This window comes from Amblyomma mixtum, chromosome 8 (assembly GCF_055824585.1).
Source record: "Amblyomma mixtum isolate Tamu chromosome 8, ASM5582458v1, whole genome shotgun sequence".
In the NCBI taxonomy this organism is placed as follows: Eukaryota; Metazoa; Arthropoda; class Arachnida; order Ixodida; family Ixodidae; genus Amblyomma; species Amblyomma mixtum.
Window position 1 is genome coordinate 125,401,116 of NC_143019.1, and position 8,617 is coordinate 125,409,732.

Consider the following 8,617-nt stretch of genomic DNA (forward strand, 5'->3'; position numbering starts at 1 on the left):
TGGAGGTGCACTCTAATGCCGTCCTGGAGCTGAGAAACGACACCGTTACAACCCAAATGCCGAGAGACACTGCACCTCCGCCGCCACCGGCGCCGCCAGCACTTGTTATCGCTGGCATGCCTCGTCAGTGGGACCTGGCTGTCTTCAGCGGCACCGGCGACAACGATGTCGAGGACTGCCTGGCGTCCTACGAGAGGGTAAGCACGCACAACCGCTGGGACGACACCATGAAGCTTGCGAAAGTCATATTCTACCTCGCTGACGTCGCCAACCTCTGGTTCCACAACCATGAAGCCAACATCACCACCTGGTCGGCTTTCAAGACGTCCTTCGCCGAGTTATTTGGCCGTCCTGGTGTGCACAAGCTCCGCGCTGCACAAGCGGGCGCAGGAGCCGGGTGAGACGTCCCCCAGCTACGTGGAAGACGTGGTGGACCTCTGCAAGCGCGTCAACTCTGATAGCTCTGAGGCCGATAAGATCAGGCACATTATGAAAGGTATCAACGAGGACGCTTTCAAATGCTTCTTGCCAGGCAGCCGGACATCGTAGCCTCCGTCAGCAGCTTGTGCCAGAGCTACGAGGAGCTCCGCAAGCAACACGTCCTCGCTCGTCGCCCTATACTGCAGCCCGAGGTACTATCCGCTCACGCCGTGGTCGCTGGAGAGCAGTAGTTCATGCAGGAGGTGAAATGGTTTATCCGTGAAGAAGTCGCACGTCAACTCGCGCTCATGCATGGGGCTCCAGCTCTGTCACCAGCACTTCCTCCGGCCTTCCAGCAGACCATCCAGGCACAGGACGCCGACGCCCTGCAGATCACGGATGCCTTGCCACCCGCCCCTCAGCAGGCAGTGGCTGCTCCGCTTACCTACGCCGCCGTCCTCTCCCGCCCGGCGCCTCATTCCTCGGGCAATTTCTCCGACGCCACCGTAGCTCCGCCGCCTTTGGCACCGCGACCTGTTCGGTCGTATCGGGCTCCCGTACCACCGTAGTTGTCGCACACGGCGCCGGCGTCCCTTCCCTTTGGTCGCCCATGGCGCACTCGCGACAACAGGCCCATTTTTTCTGCCTGTGGCATTGCCGGACATGTCGCTCGCTACTGCCGCAATCAGCCCTATCCACCTACTGACGTCCTGATGCCATCGGCATACGGATCTTACACGCAACACTACCGCATGCAGCCTAATCCGCCACCACCTTCGCCCACAACTCACAGCCAGTCCGCAACGCCGCGCCGCTCCCCTTCTCCACGGCGCCGTTCCATCTCCCCGATGCGCCGCCGCGTCAGCCCCAACGAAGCTGAAAACTAGTGAGCGCAGTTCCCGAGGCGAGAGCTGCGCCTTCGGCGAACTTTACAAGGCCTCTGACTTCCCCCGCCGACGCCGTTGATGTGGCCGTAGACGGTGTTGCGACGTGTGCCCTGATTGACACCGGAGCAGCCGTATCAATTATGGACGCGAAATTTTGCCCCCGCATCAACAAAGTTCTGACGCGATTTCCAAGAATTTTACTCCGCACTGCTGACGCCCAGAAAACTCAGCCGCTCGCCTCTTGCACGCCATCTACACAACTGAGTCCGTGGCACTCTCCTCCTGGTCGCATGACGCCATTCCTGGGTGGGACTTTCTGTCGGACTTTCTGACTCTTTTGCGCCAAGTGCTGACTTGCCTCAGGAGCGCAGGGCTGCAATTAAATTTTAAAAAATGCCACTTCGGAGCTCGCCAACTGACCATCCTCGGTCACGTCGTCTCTAAAGAGGGCATCCTTCCGGATCCGCAAAAATATCGTGCGGTTGCCGAGTTTCCGAAGCCGTTCACGCTCAAAGAACTGCGGCGTTTATTCGACCTATGCTCATATTTTCGTCGCTTCATCCGGAGTTTCACCACCATCATATTACCTTTGGCGCTACTTCAAGCCCAGACCCGTGTACTGTACGATGTCAGTGTACGTTAAAGAACCCCAGGTGGTCGAAATTTCCGGAGCCCTTCACTACGGCGTCTCTCAGAGCCTTAGTCGCTTTGGGACGTTAAACCCCATAAACCAAACCAAACCAGAATTCCTTGTCGTCATAGTGCTTCAAATGAGATGATGCTTTCGCTACACTACGCCGGCTCCTTACTTCGCCATTACGACCCAACCGTTCCAACCGAGATCCACACGGATGCTAGTGGCATCGGCATCGGCATCGGTGCTGTGCTTGCACAACGGAAGCCTGGATTTAATGAATATGTTGTCGCCTATGCAAGCCACACGCTGTCCAAAGGCGAGATCACTTACTCCGTGTCCAAAAAAAAACGCTTGGCCATTTTGTGGGCAATAACCAAATTTCGACCATATTTGTACGACCGTCCGTTCGAGGAAGTCGCCGTCCATCGTGCTTTATGCTGGCTGCCCTCCTTGACGGATCCATCCGGCCGACTTGGTCGTTTGGCACTGCGACTTCACGGGTACCGTTCTTCCGTTCCGAACGCAAGCACTCTGACGCCGACGCCCTCTTCCCGTCACCGCTACTTGCCGTCGATACCACCCTCTCTAGCATTGATCCCGCGCTCTCTTCGTTACGCTCTCCAAACATGCATCCGGAGCAGCGCAAAGCCGCCTGGATAACCTCTCTCGTGCATCTCCTTTCCGGCCGCACTACGCCAGCGTCCATCCGCTCGCTTCGTCGTCAAGCCCGCCACTTCACTCTGCAAGACGGTCTTGTTTGTCGCCGGAATTACATGTCAGATGGTCGAAGATGGCTACTTGTCGTACTTCGCCACTTATGCACTGAAGTCTGCGCATCTTTTCATGCGGAACGCCAGAACGCTCATGCTGGTCTCTTAAAACCATACACGCGACTTCGGCACCGCTACTACTAGCACGGCATGTACAACTTTCTACTAAAGTACATTCGCTCATGCCTTGACTGCCAACGCCCCAAGTCACCACCGCAGCGCCTTTCCGGACCATTGCAGCCTTTACCTTGCCCTGCCCGCCTATTTGATCGTGTGGGCATCGACCTTTATGGGCCTCTTCCGCCTTCAACTTCTGGTCACCGCTGGATTGCCGTCGCCGTCGGCAATCCAACGCGCTATGCCGAGACGTCCGCTCCTTCGGCGGCTACAGCCAAGTACTTAGCTTTCTTTATTCTGCGGAACCTCGTTCTTCGCCACGGTGCTCCCCGCGAGCTTCTGAGCGACCGTGGACGCGTGTTTTTATCAGATGTTGTCCAGGCGCTTCTACAAGAATGCCGCGTAGCTCGCAGAACAAGCACGGTGTACCATGCTCTGAAGGACGGGCTGACCGGAAGGTTTAACCGGACGCTCGGTGACATGCTCACGATGTTGTCACTCCCGTCCACTCTAACTGGGACCTCGTCCAGTCTACCGCCGTCCAGTCTACTGCTGGGTTTTCGCCATTCCTCCTTCATTATGGACGCGAACCTAGCTGCATGCTTGACACCATTCCCCACCACCATCCTGATGCTATTGACTGCTCGCCTGGTTCTGAGATTGTCCAGTATGACGAAGAATGCCAGCAGCAAGCCCGATCCCTCACGTGCCACGATCAACATCGTCAGAAAGAACGCCGAGATCCTGGTCACCCCTTTACCTGCCTACCTGCCCGCTACTTCATTTGGTGCTGGGTCCCTTCTGGTCCTCCGGGCCTGTCGTCCAAGTTTCTCGCCAAATATCACGGCCCCTGCCGTTTTGTCTATATATATATATATATATATATATATATATATATATATATATATTGTAAAGACAGACACCGAGACGCGCTGAGCTGAGCGTCCGCTCGATTGCCTAGCCTTTCTGTAATCCCACTTCCTCGTCTTCCTCCGCCTGCTTCTTTCATCACGACTTCGTCTTTGCTGTCTCGGCATCACACTTGGCCACGACTGCGGACGCCCTGTTGATTGTAGGCCGCGTCGCACCCAGACCTCGTTGTCGTCGACGCGGCCACTCGTCTCGCCCCGCTTCAGCAGCCGCTCCTTCATGGTCTCGTCCTTCACTTCGACGTAGAGCAGGTTGGTGCACTTGCACACCTCAGCCTCGAAGCGGTCACCCTGCTCGGTGTTCCTGGGGTAACCGTCAATCAGGAACCTTTGGTTGTCGCCACGCTCTTCCTCATTGCTCCTTTCAGCTGCTGCAAGACCGTGACCAGTGGGACGAGCTCACCCTTCGTCGTGATCTCGTTCATCTCCTTGCCCAGGTCGCTGCCGGACTGCACCTCCGCCCGCTGCAGGTCACCAGAAGAGATGTGCGTGAAGCCGTAGTTGGCCGCTATCTACTCGCATTGGGTACCCTTGCCGCAGCCGGGGCCGCCGAAGACAAACACGACGGGAAGCTTGACTTTTAGAGGCCCGTCCATTGGCGTCGAAGTAGGGGGAGGAGCAGGGGAGCAGGCCTGGCTGGAGGCGGAACTTCCTCAGCCTTCTCATCTGGTTCTTTTCTCCTCCACTTTTTTTTTCTTCTTCTTTCTCTTCTTTCTCTTCTTCCTTCTCTTCCTTCTTTTCCTCTTGGCCTTTCTGATCATGAACAGGCCGTCCATATCATCGTCGGCATCCCTGACATAGGCGCCGCGAAGTCGTCCGCTGGTGGATGGGCGTGGAGGGCCGCGGCAGACCAGGACAGTACCCGGACAGTTGCAGGCTCTCGACCGTGTCCCTGCGAGGTCGTCATGCAAGGTGGTGTGTTCGAATCTGCGTCGACGCATCAAGGCGACGCCGGTGGTGGACTATCTTCTCGATTCTCATCAAGCTGCCTGCCCTGATGCAGCCTCTCTCTAACGGGAGGGGACGTGGGAGCATCCAATTCTCGTTCGATTTGGACCATTAGGAGGCGCGATACTGATGGCCCGCTGCCGACCCTGGAACCCGGAGAAGGCGGCAGCCGCGAACGGCCTACTGGTAGCCTGCGTCCGGAGCGGGACCCGGAAGTTGCTGGCTGCCGAGCAGGTGGCACTGGAGGGGTCCGCTTTCCGCTGAGGGCCTCGTAACCCTCGTCGATGCGGTCCTCTTCGCGGAAGTCCACGCTGGAAACAGGCTGGCGCCGGATTTTGTTGTCTGGGAAAATTGGCTCATGAAACTGACGTCCCGGCAGCAGGGGACGCGGTTGTCCTGGAGTGGCCGTCATCCGTTGAGGCGGCAACCAAGGCGACCGCACTCCAGGCGGCATGCTACCCAGGCTATTACTGTTCGGACTTGAGCATCCGATGACGCTGCTGATAGCCACTGAGCCCAGAGCCGCCGTCACCGAGCTGGCGAAGCACGGGTGCCGTGGCGAAGGTGGCGTCATGAACCCAGCACTGCCTGCAGGAGGCGGCTGCGCCGCGGGCCGACCGAAGCGGTGTCCATCATGCGTCGATGCCGGAATGTTGGGATGCCTCATCGGTCCATGAGACGGTTCCCGAGACATCAGCGGGGACGGTGGCACTGCTGAGACGGAGCCCGCGCTCCCGATGGAATTGGGAGGAGCGCTGGTTGCATTTTGGCCGGGAACTGCCGACACCTCGGCGAGCGAGGCGGTCATCTGAGAGCGGTGCACCACGGAGGACGCGTATCCGCTCGTCGGCTGCGGTGACTGCGGTGGCGGACTGACGATTGTGTTGGAGCCGACCCGCAGGAGCTCGGATGCTTCCACCGCGGCAATGGGCGCCTCAGAGCCCAACGCCTGCTGCGGCCACGTGCGGCCCCTGCAGGCCTGAAGAATGCGTACCTTATCTTGATTGTAAAGGGCGATGTCTTCGTCTGGAGCCTGGCGCCGCGCTCTCATCGTCGTGAGTTTGGCGTCGTGCGCAGTGGCCAGGCGTGTAAACGCGGCAAGAAGTGCAGAGGTCCAGGCCGGCCAAGTGGTGTAGCGGCGGCCTTCGTACTGGTGCCAGGCGCGGGCGGCACCGCGGAGATGGTCTTCAGCGACGGCGAGCGTGGTGGCTGGAGACCAGGCGAAACGCCGGGCAGCAGCGTCGACCACTTGAATCCACGCTTCAGCGTCGTCAGAAAATCCACGGTACTCCGGAATTTGTATCGGGGTTACTGGGTATCCAGAGGACAGTGATGCGCGGCCAAGCGCTGCAGTCAAAGAAGCAGATAACTCCCGGATGATGGAGAGGGCTTCGGGAAGAAGGGCCAAGGCCGAATCCGCCGAGGAGGCATGGACGCCGTTCTCGGGCGGAAGAGGGGTTCCAGGCGCCGAGGGAACCGGCCGTGGGACTGCCCGGCCGCTTCGAAGGAGGAGCGACGGGTCGTGGAGGTCCGGGCCGGGCTCGACGTTGGTCGACTGCGCCATTGTAAAGACAGACACCGAGACGCGTTGAGCTGAGCGTCCGCTCGATTGCCTAGCCTTTCTGTAATCCCACTTCCGGTGGGATCCCACCGGCGGCAGTGGTTGTTTTTTCTTCTGCTTTTCTAATCAATTAGCTTTAAGCGATAACATGTTCAGTAATATTCTAAAATTGATCAACACCACAAAATAAATAAACTAATTAAATATCCCCTGTGCCCCTTGGTTTCTGTGGCTGTTGGCTTCTTTCATATATATATATATATATATATATATATATACGAGGGGGTACCCAAAAGAAACCGGACTAAATTTTTTGGTCGGCAAAGCTTCTTTGTTACCGCGTTTTGCCACTAGGAGCGCATAGAACGAACATTCCAGAGTCAGTAAGCCGAGTGCCGTCGTTGAAGGAGGTCAGACTAGTTTAGGCAGAGTTTTAGAATGACGGCTGTTTTGTGTAAATGTCGTTTTTGCAATGGCTGATTTTCGTGAACAGCGTACGCCGGTGAAATTCAGATTTTTCGTCGGAAAAAGTTGAATGGAAACTCTTGAAATATTAAGAAAGACGTACAAGGACGACACTATGGGGACAACTCAAGTGTTCCTGAATCGAATCCTGAATCAAAGCAACAATCATGCCAATGGAAAACTTCAAATTCACCTCGCCTCAAGAAAGCTCGTCAGGTGAAACCAAACCTCTAAGCAATGCTGATTTGCTTTTTCGACGTGGGAGGAGTCGTCAATTGAGAATTTGTTCTGCAGGGTCAGACAGTTAGCCAGGCTTTCTACTTGGATGTTTTGAAAAGATTGGGCAACAGTGTGCGGTGGAAGCGGCCAGATTTGTGGCGGTCAGGTGACTGGTTTTTCCATCATGGCAACGCCCCTGCTAACACAGCCCTGTCTCTACGACAATTTTGGACCAAACATGGCATGACCCCTATTCCTCAACCCTCATACTCTCCCGACCTTGCCCCGTGCCACTTTCTTTGCTTCCTAGAATGAAAAAATAGGTGAATGGAAAGCGTTTCGCTGATGTTGCTGAGGTGAAGAAAAAAACGACGGAGGCACTGTCAAGCATCACAAAAGATGAATTTAAACAATATTTTGAAAAACGGAATGAAAGATTCGACTAGCGTATCATTGCAAGTGGGGAATACTTTCAAGGAGATTGAAGGTCTGTGCTTAAAATGTGAACAAATAAGTTCAACAAAAATAAGTCCGGTTTCTTTTGGGTACCCCCTCGTATATACATATATGTATATAATGCAGCAAAAAAAAGGGGGAAAATCTTGGCACGGTATGTAGTAGTAAAAACGTAGACCAACGTTTGAAACGCTTGAAACAATTTATTGACGTTTCGACCGTGGAACGGCCTTCGTCAGAATGTCGAAGGCCGTTCCACGGTCGAAACGTCAATAAATTGTTTCAAGCGTTTCAAACGTTGGTCTACGTTTTTACTATATATATATATATATATATATATATATATATATATATATATATGACACAAGCCAACAGCCACAGAAACCAAGGGGCACAGGGGATTTTTTTTTAATTAATTTATTTATTTTGTGATGTTGATCAATTTAGAATATTACTGAATATGTTATCGCTTAAAGCTAATTGAATAGAAAAGCAGAAGAAAAAACAACCACATGCCGCCGGTGGGATCCGAACCCACGACCTCCGAATTACGCGTCCGGTGCTCTACCTCTGAGCTACGGCGACGGCTGTGAAATCTTCTGCTTTCGGGGGTATTTATGTTCACAAGTAACCTAACCTTGAGAGTGTTCAACAGCGCCACCCACGTTCATAAGAGGCGGACGTGGAACGTCCTGAGTTACCGCAGGTGTGACGTAGAACGTCATCGAACGGAGAGGGTGGGAGCTGCGTGAGAACCATCTTATGCTTCCTATGGCGTCAAGGCTGCCAGAACCGAGGCCCTCGCTAAGCAATGAAGCAAACAAGGGAAAGGGAATGAGGGGCTCGTTATAAATATGACACAAGCCAATAGCCACAGAAACCAAGGGGCACAGGGGATTTTTTAAATTAATTTATTTAATTTGATTATTTATTTATTTATTTATTTATTTATTTATTTATTTATTTATTTATTTATTTATTTATTTATTTATTTATTTATTTATTTATTTATATTCGTTGGACTGAGATGTTTGATTATAGCTCTTCTCTAGTCGTTCGGTAGAGATTATACATTGACACTATTTTTATCAAACAAAAAGATATTTGGCTCACTCTTCGACACAACCTTTAAGACAGGCATGCATAAACGATGTCGCAATAAAGTGAATGAAGCACATTATAAAGGATACCCTCGCAAAAAAAAGCAG

The 8,617-nt window shown here is 53.8% G+C and overlaps 1 pseudogene; it reads right to left on the bottom strand.

Moving 5' to 3' along the window:
* Positions 1-726: 726 nt before the first annotated feature.
* Positions 727-6,272, bottom strand: LOC149334232 (uncharacterized; annotated as a pseudogene).
* Positions 6,273-8,617: the final 2,345 nt, after the last annotated feature.